At 45.3% G+C, this 12375-nt stretch overlaps 1 protein-coding gene across 1 annotated transcript in view; it reads right to left on the bottom strand.

The window, feature by feature from the left end:
• KIF26B (kinesin family member 26B) overlaps positions 1-12375 on the bottom strand; it is a 616088-nt gene that overhangs the window by 373928 nt on the left and 229785 nt on the right. The window lies entirely within an intron of this gene.

The following is a 12375-nucleotide window of genomic DNA, read 5'->3' as shown; positions in this document are numbered from 1 at the left end:
CTTTGACAAAAAAACATCTAAAGAAGTTAGCGCAGTTCTGGAAAAGCATTCTTTGGACAAATGAAACTAAGATCAACCTGTACCAAAATGGTGGGAAGAAGAAAGTACCGTATATACTCGAGTATAAGCCGAGATTTTCAGCCCAAATTTTGGGCTGAAAGTGCCCCTCTCGGCTTATACTCGAATCACGGTGGGCGGCAGGGGCGGCGGGTGAGGGGGAGAGGGCGCTGAGGCATACTTACCTGCTTCCGGGGCTCCTGGCGCTGTCCCTGCAGTCCCACGGTCTCCGGGTGCCGCAGCTCTTCCCCTGTTCAGCGGTCACAGGGACCGCTCATTAGAGAAATGAATATTGACTCCACTCCCATAGGGGTGGAGCCGCATATTCATTTCTCTAATGAGCGGTAACGGTGACTGCTGATAGAGGAAGAAGCTGCGGCACCCGGAGACCAGCTTTCCAGGAGAAGGAGCGGGACGCCGGGAGCAGGTAAGTATTTCATATTCACCTGTCCACGTTCCACACGCCGGGTGCCGCTCCATCTTCCCGGAGTCTCTGCGCACTGATTGTGCAGGTCAGAGGGCGCGATGACGCATATAGTGTGCGCGGCGCCCTCTGCCTGATCAATCAGTGCGGAGAGACGTCGGGACGGGACGCCGAGGAGCTGCAAGCAAGAGAGGGGAGTATGGCATTTTTTTTTTATTGCAGCAGCAGCAATGGCACAGCTTTCTATGGCACAGCTATGGGGCAATAATGAACGGTGCAGAGCACTATATGGCACAGCTATGGGGCAATAATGAACGGTGCAGAGCACTATATGGCACAGCTATTGGGCAATAATGAACAATAGAAAACAGCAAAAGGTTGAAACCAACCACAATTTTTATAAAAGCCAAGGGTACCCAAAAATATGAATGTAAATAGCACAATAAAGGGACCTAAAACATAACATTTAATATACTAGTTAAAAATGACATAACCCAATACACACAGACAAACATGTATAATACCAACAGTTGGTCAAACAGTTATCCAAGGAATCACAGAAACGGTACTTGAAGCAGAAAAATACTCAAATTTACAACTGCTTCTCCTGCTAGCATGTCCTTACCCAAAGCTCCAAAAAAACGGCTGAAGGAGGGTATATAATAATGCTGCTATTTGTACCTGTGTGCTTTTGCTCAGAAATGTGACATCAAAACAGTATCATCAATTCTCACTGCATCTGCAAAAGTCACTAACACAAAAAATGCACCATAAAGTATGGAACAATCTCACCCGTTCCTGAAGAAGCCATACAAAGGATGCACTCCACCACTCATTCAGAAATTCGGTATAACACTCCATAGACCATTTCTTATTCAGGACCACCTCCCTACGCGTTACATTCCGGGAAAAGGAACTCATCAGGGGATATGAAGGTCAGGTAGCAGTCTTGTATGATGGAACTACAATGTAGTTTCCACCCAGGATAGAAAGTATTGATGGCTGGGTATTCCATACTGTTTTGATGTCACATTTCTGAGCAAAAGCACACAGGTACAAATAGCAGTATTATTATATACCCTCCTTCAGCCGTTTTTTTGGAGCTTTGGGTAAGGACATGCTAGCAGGAGAGGCAGTTGTAAATTTGAGTATTTTTCTGCTTTTAGTACAGTTTCTCTGTGATTTCCTTGGATAACTGTTTGACCAACTGTTGGTATTATACATGTTTGTCAGTGTGTGTTGGGTTATGTCATTTTTAACTGGCAATACTGAATGGTGCAGAGCACTATATGGCACAGCTATGGGGCAATAATGAACGGTGCAGAGCACTATATGGCACAGCTATGGGGAAATAATGAACGGTGCAGAGCACTATATTGCAGAGCTTTCTATGGTACATCTGTGGGGCAATAATGAACGGTGCAGAGCACTATATGGCACAGTTATGGGGCAATAATGAACTGTGCAGAGCACTATATGGCACAGTTATGGGGCAATAATGAACGGTGCAGAGCACTATACGGCACAGCTATGGGACAATAATGAATGGTGCAGAGCACTATATGGCACAGCTATGGGGCAATAATGAACGGTGCAGAGCACTATATGGCAGTTATAGGGCAATACTGAACGGCGCAGAGCACTATATGGCACATCTATGGGGCAATAATGAACGGTGCAGAGCACTATATGTCACAGCTATGGGGCAATAATGATCGGTGCAGAGCACTATATGGCACAGCTATGGGGCAATAATGAACTGTGCAGAGGACTATATGGCACAGCTATGGGGCCATAATGAACGGTATGGAGCATCTATTTTTATTTTTGAAATTCACCGGTAGCTGCTGCATTTTCCACCCTAGGCTTATACTCAAGTCAATAAGCTTTCCCAGTTTTTTGTGGCAAGTTTAGGGGGGTTGGCTTATACTCGGGTCGGCTTATACTTGAGTATATACGGTATGTATTGGGTCACTAGTGCTTATGGATGCTGTGACTAAACACAGAAGCAGCTGGATGAATTCTGAAGTGTACAGGGTGATACTTTCTGCTCACATTCAATCAAATGCAACAATGCTGAATGGTCGGTTCTTTACAGTACAGATTGACAATGACACAAAATATACTGAAAACGCAATCCAGGGATTTTTTTTAAGGCAAAAAAGTGGCCGCGTCAATCACGAGACGTCAACCCCAATCAAGCATGCAATTCACATGAGTAATACAAAACTTAAAGGGGTTGTCCTGTCTAAAGTGAAAAGCCTGCAGTCACTCTGTGTCACTGAAGACTTTTGAATCCTCTAGCGCACGAACTGTGCACTGTGAGGATTCACCAGCTTCAGAGTTGGGAATGGCGGTGATGCATGCGATATGCATACTCCCGGGCAGAAGCCGTCTTGTGGGTGCGGCCTCTCTCCATTACTCCATTACTTGTGCATAACTGGCAAGTGGGCATGGTCTTACTCGATGGCGAACAATGCTTGCGCTGGGGGGATTCAAAAGTCTTCAGTCACACTTAGTGACTGCAGACTTTTCATTTTAGACCAGACAACCCCTTTAAAGCTGAAAGACCCATAAACAAGCAACAACTGAAGTCAGCTGCAGTAAAGGCCTGGCAAAGCATCACAAAAGAGGAAACCCAGAATTTGGTGACATCCATGGCTTCCAGACTTCAGGCAGCCATTGCCTGCAAGGAATCTCCACAAAGTATTAAATGTGAAAATTTTATTTACGGTAAAGTTAATGTGTCCAATTACTTTTGAGGCCAAATCACAAAGATTCGGTGACTCAAATATTTCTATATATAAGAATATAAGAGTCACAAGGTGAGATGTAATGTGAGAAGTGGCTTGGAGTGATAAAGAACTGTTATGCACATTCATATAATTATCTGAATTGCAGAATTTTATCATTTCTCGAATAATGATCAATATGAATATCTGTCATAAATCACTTGCAGGGCTTTTAAATTGATTCAACTACTACTGACTCATTATTCTCTACTGGTAATATGCACAGGTAACCTGTCAATACACTAGAAATCTCACATAGACATTTTCAGAATTAATTTTCTTTTACGGTTGGGCTGTGAAGGCTGTTGTTCTGCATGTAAAGCCATAAATTATAATGATAAATTGCTGATTAGTCTTTGCTGTGGTGTGTGACCTGGCCCCGGATTGGTCTTCAATTGATCAAGCGCAAATCTTTTGTTTGGCACAAACAGCTTTCCTAATTTTGCTAACAACCCCCCCAAAATGCAAAACATCAGATCGGATGTACCAAAGTGATCAGCCTTTTGGTTGGTATCATTAATGCTATGTATGCCAAAAAAAAAGGCTTCAGCATTGATCAGGAAGCAGTCTAAGTGTCTATTTACAATGTATATACAGCATATTTGTCTGAAGAATGGTTGTGACATATCAAAGTGTATACAGTGGCATTTGTAGCCAACAGGCTGCCATTTTAAAAAACAACATACACTCGTGGGGTTTTTTAAGTACAGTTTCAGCACTCAGTCAGTGGCATCAAGTATGTGGATCAGATTTTCATCAGCATATGTTATCAGTTTTTACCATTAGAGCTTCATCATCTTCATTTTAGTTCAAGAAATTTTCTAAAGCTTCTATGAATCAAACATGAAAATCAGACAGCACGTGGATTACACATAAATGGCATCAAGGTGCTGTCCGATTTTTCAAAGACCTATTGACTTGAATTGGAAAGTATAATCCAATCAGTCGGGCAATTTTTTGTCTTTTGGTGTAGACCACTCAAACCACAGAAAAAAACAGGTAAACAGTCCCATACTCTATAATGGGTATGCGTTATCTATGAAAAGCTTGAATAAAACTCGTATGTAAAAAATCACATGTGAATACACCCTCTTATAAGTGTTATATGACCGTTTACCTGTATTTTGCAGTTGTATCTCCAGGAAGCTTTCCAAGAAAAAAGGAAAGTGAAAGCAGAAACCTGACTGAATGGGAATGTGCATGTGCTAGAAACAGAGATTCAGTGATACTACTATTGATGGTTGGACACGTGGATGTTCGGGTCTGTGAGTTTGGCCAAACATTAAAAAAAGTTTGATTCGGTTACCAGAACGGTACCCCGAACACGGACACCATTCAAATGAATGGAGGGCCTGAACATCCGGTGTTTCCCACATTGTCATCTGTGTGACAGCACGAGAAACACCAGCTCTGATCGGCGGTAAGTTGGTTACATCCGATCAGAGTGCTACGGTTCCCACACTGTCACACAGATGACAGTGTGTGAGCCAGCACTCTGACCAGCGGTAAAAATGTTACCGCTGGCCACAGGCTTTGGCTGATGAGAGTACTACTCTCACCATCGTACACCTGGTCTTGCTGATAGCAGTGAGAGCAGTCGAACGATGACAAGAGAATTCTCTTATCATGATCATGGTAGGGCCCCATGCCATTTTTAAAGGGCCCCATGCCATTTTTAAATTATTTAAATTAAAAAAAAAAAAAACGTTGTGGGAATCCCTTTATTTTTGATAGCCAGTCAAGATAATGTGCTGACAGCTGAGGGCTGCAGCCCACAGCTGTCGGTTTTCCCTGCACTGGTTATCAATAAGAGAGGGGACTGCATGCCATTTTTTAATTTTATTTATTGCACAGGCGCCGGCAGATGAACACTCTCATTATCGTACACCTTCTCGCGCTGCTGTCAGGGAGACCAGGCATAGGATGATGAAAGCAGTACTCTCATAAGTCGATGACTGTGACTGGCGGTAATCTTTTACCAGAGGTCACAGCTGCTGGCTCACACACTGTCATCTATATGAAAGCGTTGGAACCGCAGCACTTTGACTGGCGATAACAAACTTATCACTGATCAGAGCCAGTGTTTCTCGCAATGCCTCACAGATGACAGCTTGGGAAAGCCAGATGTTCGGGGTTGCCAAACCCGAACAGTAACACAGACTTCAGAGAGAAGACCGTACACAGGGTCCGTGCATGGACACTAGATGTTCGGTACGGACCTTGAATTTTACCGTTTGGGCTTGCCCATCCCTACATACTACCCATGGATGAAAATCAAAATGGTAATTTCCTCTCTATGTTGAGTAAATCATAATCAACTAACACAATTAATTAAAAACGGTATTATCAATGACATATTATTCCTGTGGACCATGTGGTCAGTGAACTGAATGATCCTAGTCTTAATATTGGGTAATCTGGGAACACATTATTTCACATACAGGTGCTTCTCACAAAATTAGAATATCATCAAAAAGTTAATTTATTTCAATACAAGAAGTGAAACTCATATATAGAGTTATTACAAACAGAGTGATCTATTTCAAGTGTTTATTTCTGTTAATGTTGATGATTATGGCATACAGCCAATGAAAACCCAAAAGTCATTATCTCAGTAAATTAGAATACTTTAGAATACTTTATAACACCAGCTTGAAAAATGATTTTAAAATTCGAAATGTTGGCCTACTGAAATGTATGTTCAGTAAATGCACTCAATACTTGGTCAGGGTTCCTTTTGCATCAATTACTGCATCAAAGATGATCAGCCTGTAGCAATGCTGAGGTGTTATGGAAGCCCAGGTTGCTTTGATAGCATCCTTCACCTTGTCTGCATTGTTGGGTTTGGTGTCTCTCATCTTCCTCTTGACAATACACTATAGATTCTCTGTAGGGTTAAGGTCAGGTGAGTTTGCTGGCCAATCAAGCACAGTGAGGCTGTTGTTTTTAAACCAGGTATTGGTACTTTTGACAGTGTGGACAGGTACCAAGTTATGCTGGAGAATGAAATTTCCATCTCCAAAAAGCTTGTCGGCAGAGGGAAGCATGAAGTACTCTAAAATTTCCTGGTAGATAGCTGTGCTGACTTTGGTCTTGATAAAACACACTGGACCTACACCAGCAGATGACATGGCTCCCCAAATCATCACTGATTGTGGAAACTTCACACTAGATCTCAAGCATCTTGGGTTGTGTGCCTCTCCACTCTTCCTCTAGACTCTGGGACCGTGATTTCCAAATGAAATGCAAAATTTACTCTCATTTGAAAACAAAACCTTGGACCACTGAGCAACAGTCCAGTTCTTTTTATCCTTGGCCCAGGTAAGACGCTTCTGGCATTGTCTATTGGTCATGAGTGGCTTGACAAAAGGAATGTGACACTTGTATGTCATGGAGACGTCTGTGTGTGGTGGCTCTTGAAGCAATGACTCCAGCAGCAGTCCACTCCTTGTGAATCTTCCCAAAATTTTAGAATGGCCTTTTCGTAACAATACTTTCAAGGCTGCAGTTACCCGGGTTGCTTGTGCACCTTTTTCTACCACACTTATTCCTTCCACTTAACTTTCCATTAATATGCTTGGATACAGCACTCTGTGAACAGCCAGCTTCTTTAGCAATGACCTTTTGTGGCTTACCCTCCATGTGGAGTGTCAATTACTGCCCTCTGGAATCTGTACAGTCAGCAGTCTTCCTCATGATTATGAAGCCTACTGAAACAGACTAAGGGGCCTTTTAAATGCTCTGGAAGCCTTTGCAGGTGTTTTTTGTTACCGTATATACTCGAGTATAAGCCGACCCGAGTATAAGCCGACCCCCCTAATTTTGCCACAAAAAACTGGGAAAACTTATTGACTCGAGTATAAGCCTAGGGTGGAAATGCAGCATTTACCGGTGAATTTCAAAAATAAAAATAGATCATTATTTCCCCATAGCTGTGCCATACAGTGCTCTGCACCGTTCATATTTCCCCATAGCTGTGCCATATACGGTGCTCTGCACCGTTCATTGTGCCCCATAGATGTGCCATATACGGTGCTCTGCACCGTTCACTGTGCCCCATAGATGTGCCATATACGGTGCTCTGCACCGTTCACTGTGCCCCATAGATGTGCCATATACGGTGCTCTGCACCGTTCACTGTGCCCCATAGATGTGCCATATACGGTGCTCTGCACCGTTCACTGTGCCCCATAGATGTGCCATATACGGTGCCCTGCACCGTTCACTGTGCCCCATAGATGTGCCATATACGGTGCCCTGCACCGTTCACTGTGCCCCATAGATGTGCCATATACGGTGCTCTGCACCGTTCACTGTGCCCCATAGATGTGCCATATACGGTGCCCTGCACTGTTCACTGTGCCCCATAGATGTGCCATATACGGTGCCCTGCATCGTTCACTGTGCCCCATAGATGTGCCATATACGGTGCTCTGCACCGTTCACTGTGCCCCATAGATGTGCCATATACGGTGCCCTGCACCGTTCACTGTGCCCCATAGATGTGCCATATACGGTGCCCTGCACCGTTCACTGTGCCCCATAGATGTGCCATATACGGTGCTCTGCACCATTCACTGTGCCCCATAGATGCTCCACATAAATCTCTGCCGCCGCCGCTGCTGCTGCTGCAATAAAAAAAAAAACACATACTCACCTCCCTTGATTGCAGCTCCCGGCGTCTCGTTCCGGCGCCTCCATCTTCCCGGCGTCTCTGCTCTGACTGATCAGGCAGAGGGCGCCGCGCACACTATATGCATCATCGCGCCCTCTGCCTGAACAGTCAGAGCGCAGACGCCGGGAAGATGGAGGCGCCGGCCGGGAAGATGGAGCGACGCTCGGCGGCTGGAACGTGGACAGGTGAATATGCTATACTTACCTAGTCCTGGCGATCCTCGCGCTGTCCCTCTGCCTGGTCTTCGGTGCCGCAGCTTCTTTCTCTATCAGCGGTCACCGGCACCGCTGATTAGAGGATTGAATAGGCGGCTCCGCCCCTATGGGAGGTGGAGCCGCTTATTCATTTCTGTAATGAGCGGTCCCACGTGACTGCTGAAGAGGGGAAGAAGCTGCAGCACAGAAGACCGTGGGACGGCAGGGACAGCGCGAGGATCGCTGGGACTAGGTAAGTATGCCTCAGCGCCCTCACCCCCTCACCCGCCGACCCTGTCACCCACCTTGACTCGAGTATAAGCCGAGAGGGGCACTTTCAGCCCAAAATTTTGGGCTGAAAATCTCGGCTTATACTCGAGTATATACGGTAATTATTCTAATTTACTAAGACAATGACTTTTGGGTTTTCATTGGCTGTAAGCCATAATCTTCAACATTAACATAAATAAACACTTGAAATTGATCACTCTGTTTGTAATGACTGCGTTTTTGGCAGGGTACATTTGACTCTTGTGCATGCTGATATACTGTAGTTTAGTGCATAACAAATAATCTGATAGAACTTCATCTGTTTTGGCACCAAAAACGCAGAAAAACCTGATACCTGCAATTTTTGCAGCTTTTTTGCACTACCCGATGCTTTCAATGGGTGAAAAATGCTGCCAAAATGCTGAAAAAAGTGATATGCTGCATTTCGCAAAAACGCAGCTCTTTGACAAATCAGTCAGAAAAAAAACAAGGTGTGTGTCAGGTATCGAGTTCCCGCCTCTGCCTTTCCTGGGCTATATCATCTCCGCCCCGAGATTGGCTATGGATCCTGCCAAACTACAAGCTGTAATGGACTGGCAAGAACCCCATTCTCTTAAAGCGGTGCAGCGCTTTATGGGGTTCATTAACTATTATCACCAGTTCATCCCTCATTTCTCAAATTTGGTAGCCCTCACCAAGAAGGGAGCAAATCCCAAATTGTGGTCTGAGGAGGTCTCCAAGGCCTTAACTTCTATTAAATCTCATTTTGCTAGCGCTCCCATCTTACCTCGCCCCGATGTAGATAAGCCATTTATAATGGAGGTGGATGCCTCATCCGTTGGTGCTGAAGCAGTCCTCTTCCAAAAGGATTCTCAAGGTCGGAAGCATCCTTGCTTCTTCTTTTCCAAAACCTCCACACCGGCGGAGATGAATTATTCCATCGGGACAGGGAGTTGCTAGCAATGAAGTTGGCCTTCTCAGAGTGGAGACATCTATTGGAGGGGGGCTCGCTTTCCCTTCTAAGTATTCACAGACCACAAGAATTTGGTTTATTTACAGACCGCCCAGCGGGTAAATTCTCGCCAGGCCATTTCACCCTTCATTTTCTTTCCGGGGAGAAGAACTTTCGTACCGATGCTCTCTCTCACTCCGTTGTATCATCTGAGGAGGGGGAAAAGGAGCCTCGGCTTATTGCCCCTTCCGAGAGCCTGAGAACTGTGGCCCTGGTTTCGCTAGAGTCTGTGCCTCCGGGCAAGACTTTTGTACCATCCAGTTTGCGTCCGGAGGTTCTCTCTTGGGCTCACTTGTCTAGGGTGGGTGGACATTTCGGGACAAAAAGTACATCTGAGCTACTGGCGAGGACATATTGGTGGCCGCATATGGCCCGTGATGTCGCAAACTATGTTCGGGCATGTGTCTCCTGCGCCAAGAACAAGTCTCCTCGTCAACCCAGCAACAGCTGGATTGCTTCACCCCCTGCCGGTAGCAGACAGGCCCTGGGAGATGGTTGGGATGGATTTTGTGGGCTTACCCAAGTCTCGTAGCTGCACCATTATTTGGGTGATCACTGACCATTTTTCCAAAATGGTGCACTTGGTGCCTCTTCCCCGGCTATCTTCTGCACGGGCTCTGGCGGTGTGGTTTATTAAACACATATTTCGCCTACATGGTATGCCGGACAAAATTGTCAGTGACCGAGGTCCCCAGTTTGCGTCTTGATTCTGGAGAGAGCTTTGTCGTCTACTCAGCATTGAGTTGATCTCTCCTCAGCATATCATCCCAAGACGAATGGGTTGGTAGAGAGGGCAAACCAGACCCTGGTCACATATCTGCAACATTTTTTTTCTGCCAGGCAGGATGACTGGGCATCCTTGCTACCATGGGCGGAGTTTGCACTTAACAATGCTGTAGCCGACTCCACCGGTCAGACTCCTTTCCTCCTTAATTACGGCCAGCATCCGCGGGTCCCTGTGCCTATGCCCGTGTCTTCCACCAACTCCAGGGTGGCGGACTGGGCTGAGGAGGCACGGGACATTTGGGACCTGAAGCCCGTGTACATGTCCTGGTTTTCCGAGTCATCTGCTGGGACATCAGGTTCGTCTTTGGACGATTACGAGGTGAACGCCATTTTGGGGTGCAAGGTGGTACGTGGCAAAAAATTTTATTTGGTGGACTGGAAGGGTTATAGCCCAGAGGACAGGTCCTGGGAGCCTGCTGAGCACATTCGAGCTCCGCAGCTCACTGCTGCCTTTGAGCGTAGCGAGGTCCAAGGAGGGGGGGATGATAGGAGTTATACCATTACCATTACATTACATACCATTACAGAAGATCGACTCTCCACTCTACTATCGAGATCACATCTCACCACCTGTGCACTTGACCCGATCCCATCCCACTTCATCCCAAACCTCACCACAGTCTTCATCCCAACCATAACCCATCTCTTCAATCTATCACTAACAACTGGTGTTTTCCCCTCAAGCTTCAAGCTTTAAACATGCCTCCATCACACCTATCCTCAAAAAGCCCTCTCTTGACCCATCCTCTGTATCTAGCTATCGCCCTATATCACTTCTCCCCTATGCCTCCAAGCTACTGGAACAACACGTCTACCTTGAACTGTCCTCCCATCTCTCTTCTTGCTCCCTCTTCGACCACTTACAATCTGGCTTCCGGTCACACCACTCCACTGAAACTGCCCTTACTAAGGTCACCAATGACCTCTTAACCGCCAAGAGCAAGCGACACTACTCTGTCCTTCTCCTCCTGGACCTGTCGGCTGCCTTTGACACAGTGGACCATTCCCTATTATTACAGACCCTCTCATCCCTTGGCATCACAGACTTGGCCCTATCCTGGATCTCATCATACCTATTAATAATGGAGCACACTCGAACTGGGTCGCGGTTAGCAGTGGGGTACCACAGGGGTCAGTATTGGGCCCTCTTCTTTTTAAGATATTTATTAATGACCTTGTAGGGGGCATTCAGAGCAGAATTTCAATATTTGCAGATGACACTAAACTCTGCAGGGTAATCAATACAGAGGAGGACAATTTTATATTACAGGATGATTTATGTAAACTAGAAGCTTGGGCTGATAAATGGCAAATGAGCTTTAATGGGGATAAATGTAAGGTCACGCACTTGGGTAGAAGCAATAAGATGTATAACTATGCGCTTAATTCTAAATCTCTGGGCAAAACCGTCAATAAAAAAGACCTGGGAGTATGGGTGGATGACAAACTCATGTACAGTGGCCAGTGTCAGGCAGCTGCTACAAAGGCAAATAAAATAATGGGATGCATTAAAAGAGGCATAGATGCTCATGAGGAGAACATAATTTTACCTCTATACAGGTCACTAGTTCGACCACACTTAGAATACTGTGCACAGTTCTGGTCTCCGGTGTATAAGAAAGACATAGCTGAACTAGAGCAGGTGCAGAGAAGAGCAACCAAGGTTATTAGAGGACTGGGGGGTCTGCAATACCAAGATAGGTTATTACACTTGGGGCTATTTAGTTTGGAAAAACGAAGACTAAGGGGTGATCTTATTTTAATGTATAAATATATGAGGGGACAGTACAAAGACCTTTCTGGTGATCTTTTTAATCATAGACCTAAGACAGGGACAAGGGGGCATCCTCTACGTCTGGAGGAAAGAAGGTTTAGGCATAATACCAGACGCGGGTTCTTTACTGTAAGAGCAGTGAGACTATGGAACTCTCTGCCATATGATGTTGCAATGAGTGATTCATTATTTAAATTTAAGAGGGGATTGGATACCTTTCTTGAAAAGTATAATGTTGCAGGGTATATATACTAGATTCCTTGATAGGGCGTTGATCCAGGGAACTAGTCTGATTGCCGTATCTGGAGTCGGGAAGGAATTTTTTTCCCCAAAGTGGAGCTTACTATTTGCCACATGGGTTTTTTTTGCCTTCCTCTGGATCAACATGTTA

This window comes from Ranitomeya imitator, chromosome 5 (genome assembly GCF_032444005.1).
Source record: "Ranitomeya imitator isolate aRanImi1 chromosome 5, aRanImi1.pri, whole genome shotgun sequence".
Taxonomy (NCBI): Eukaryota; Metazoa; Chordata; class Amphibia; order Anura; family Dendrobatidae; genus Ranitomeya; species Ranitomeya imitator.
Note: the sequence above shows the minus strand (reverse complement) of the source record. Positions and strands in the feature narration are given on the sequence as shown.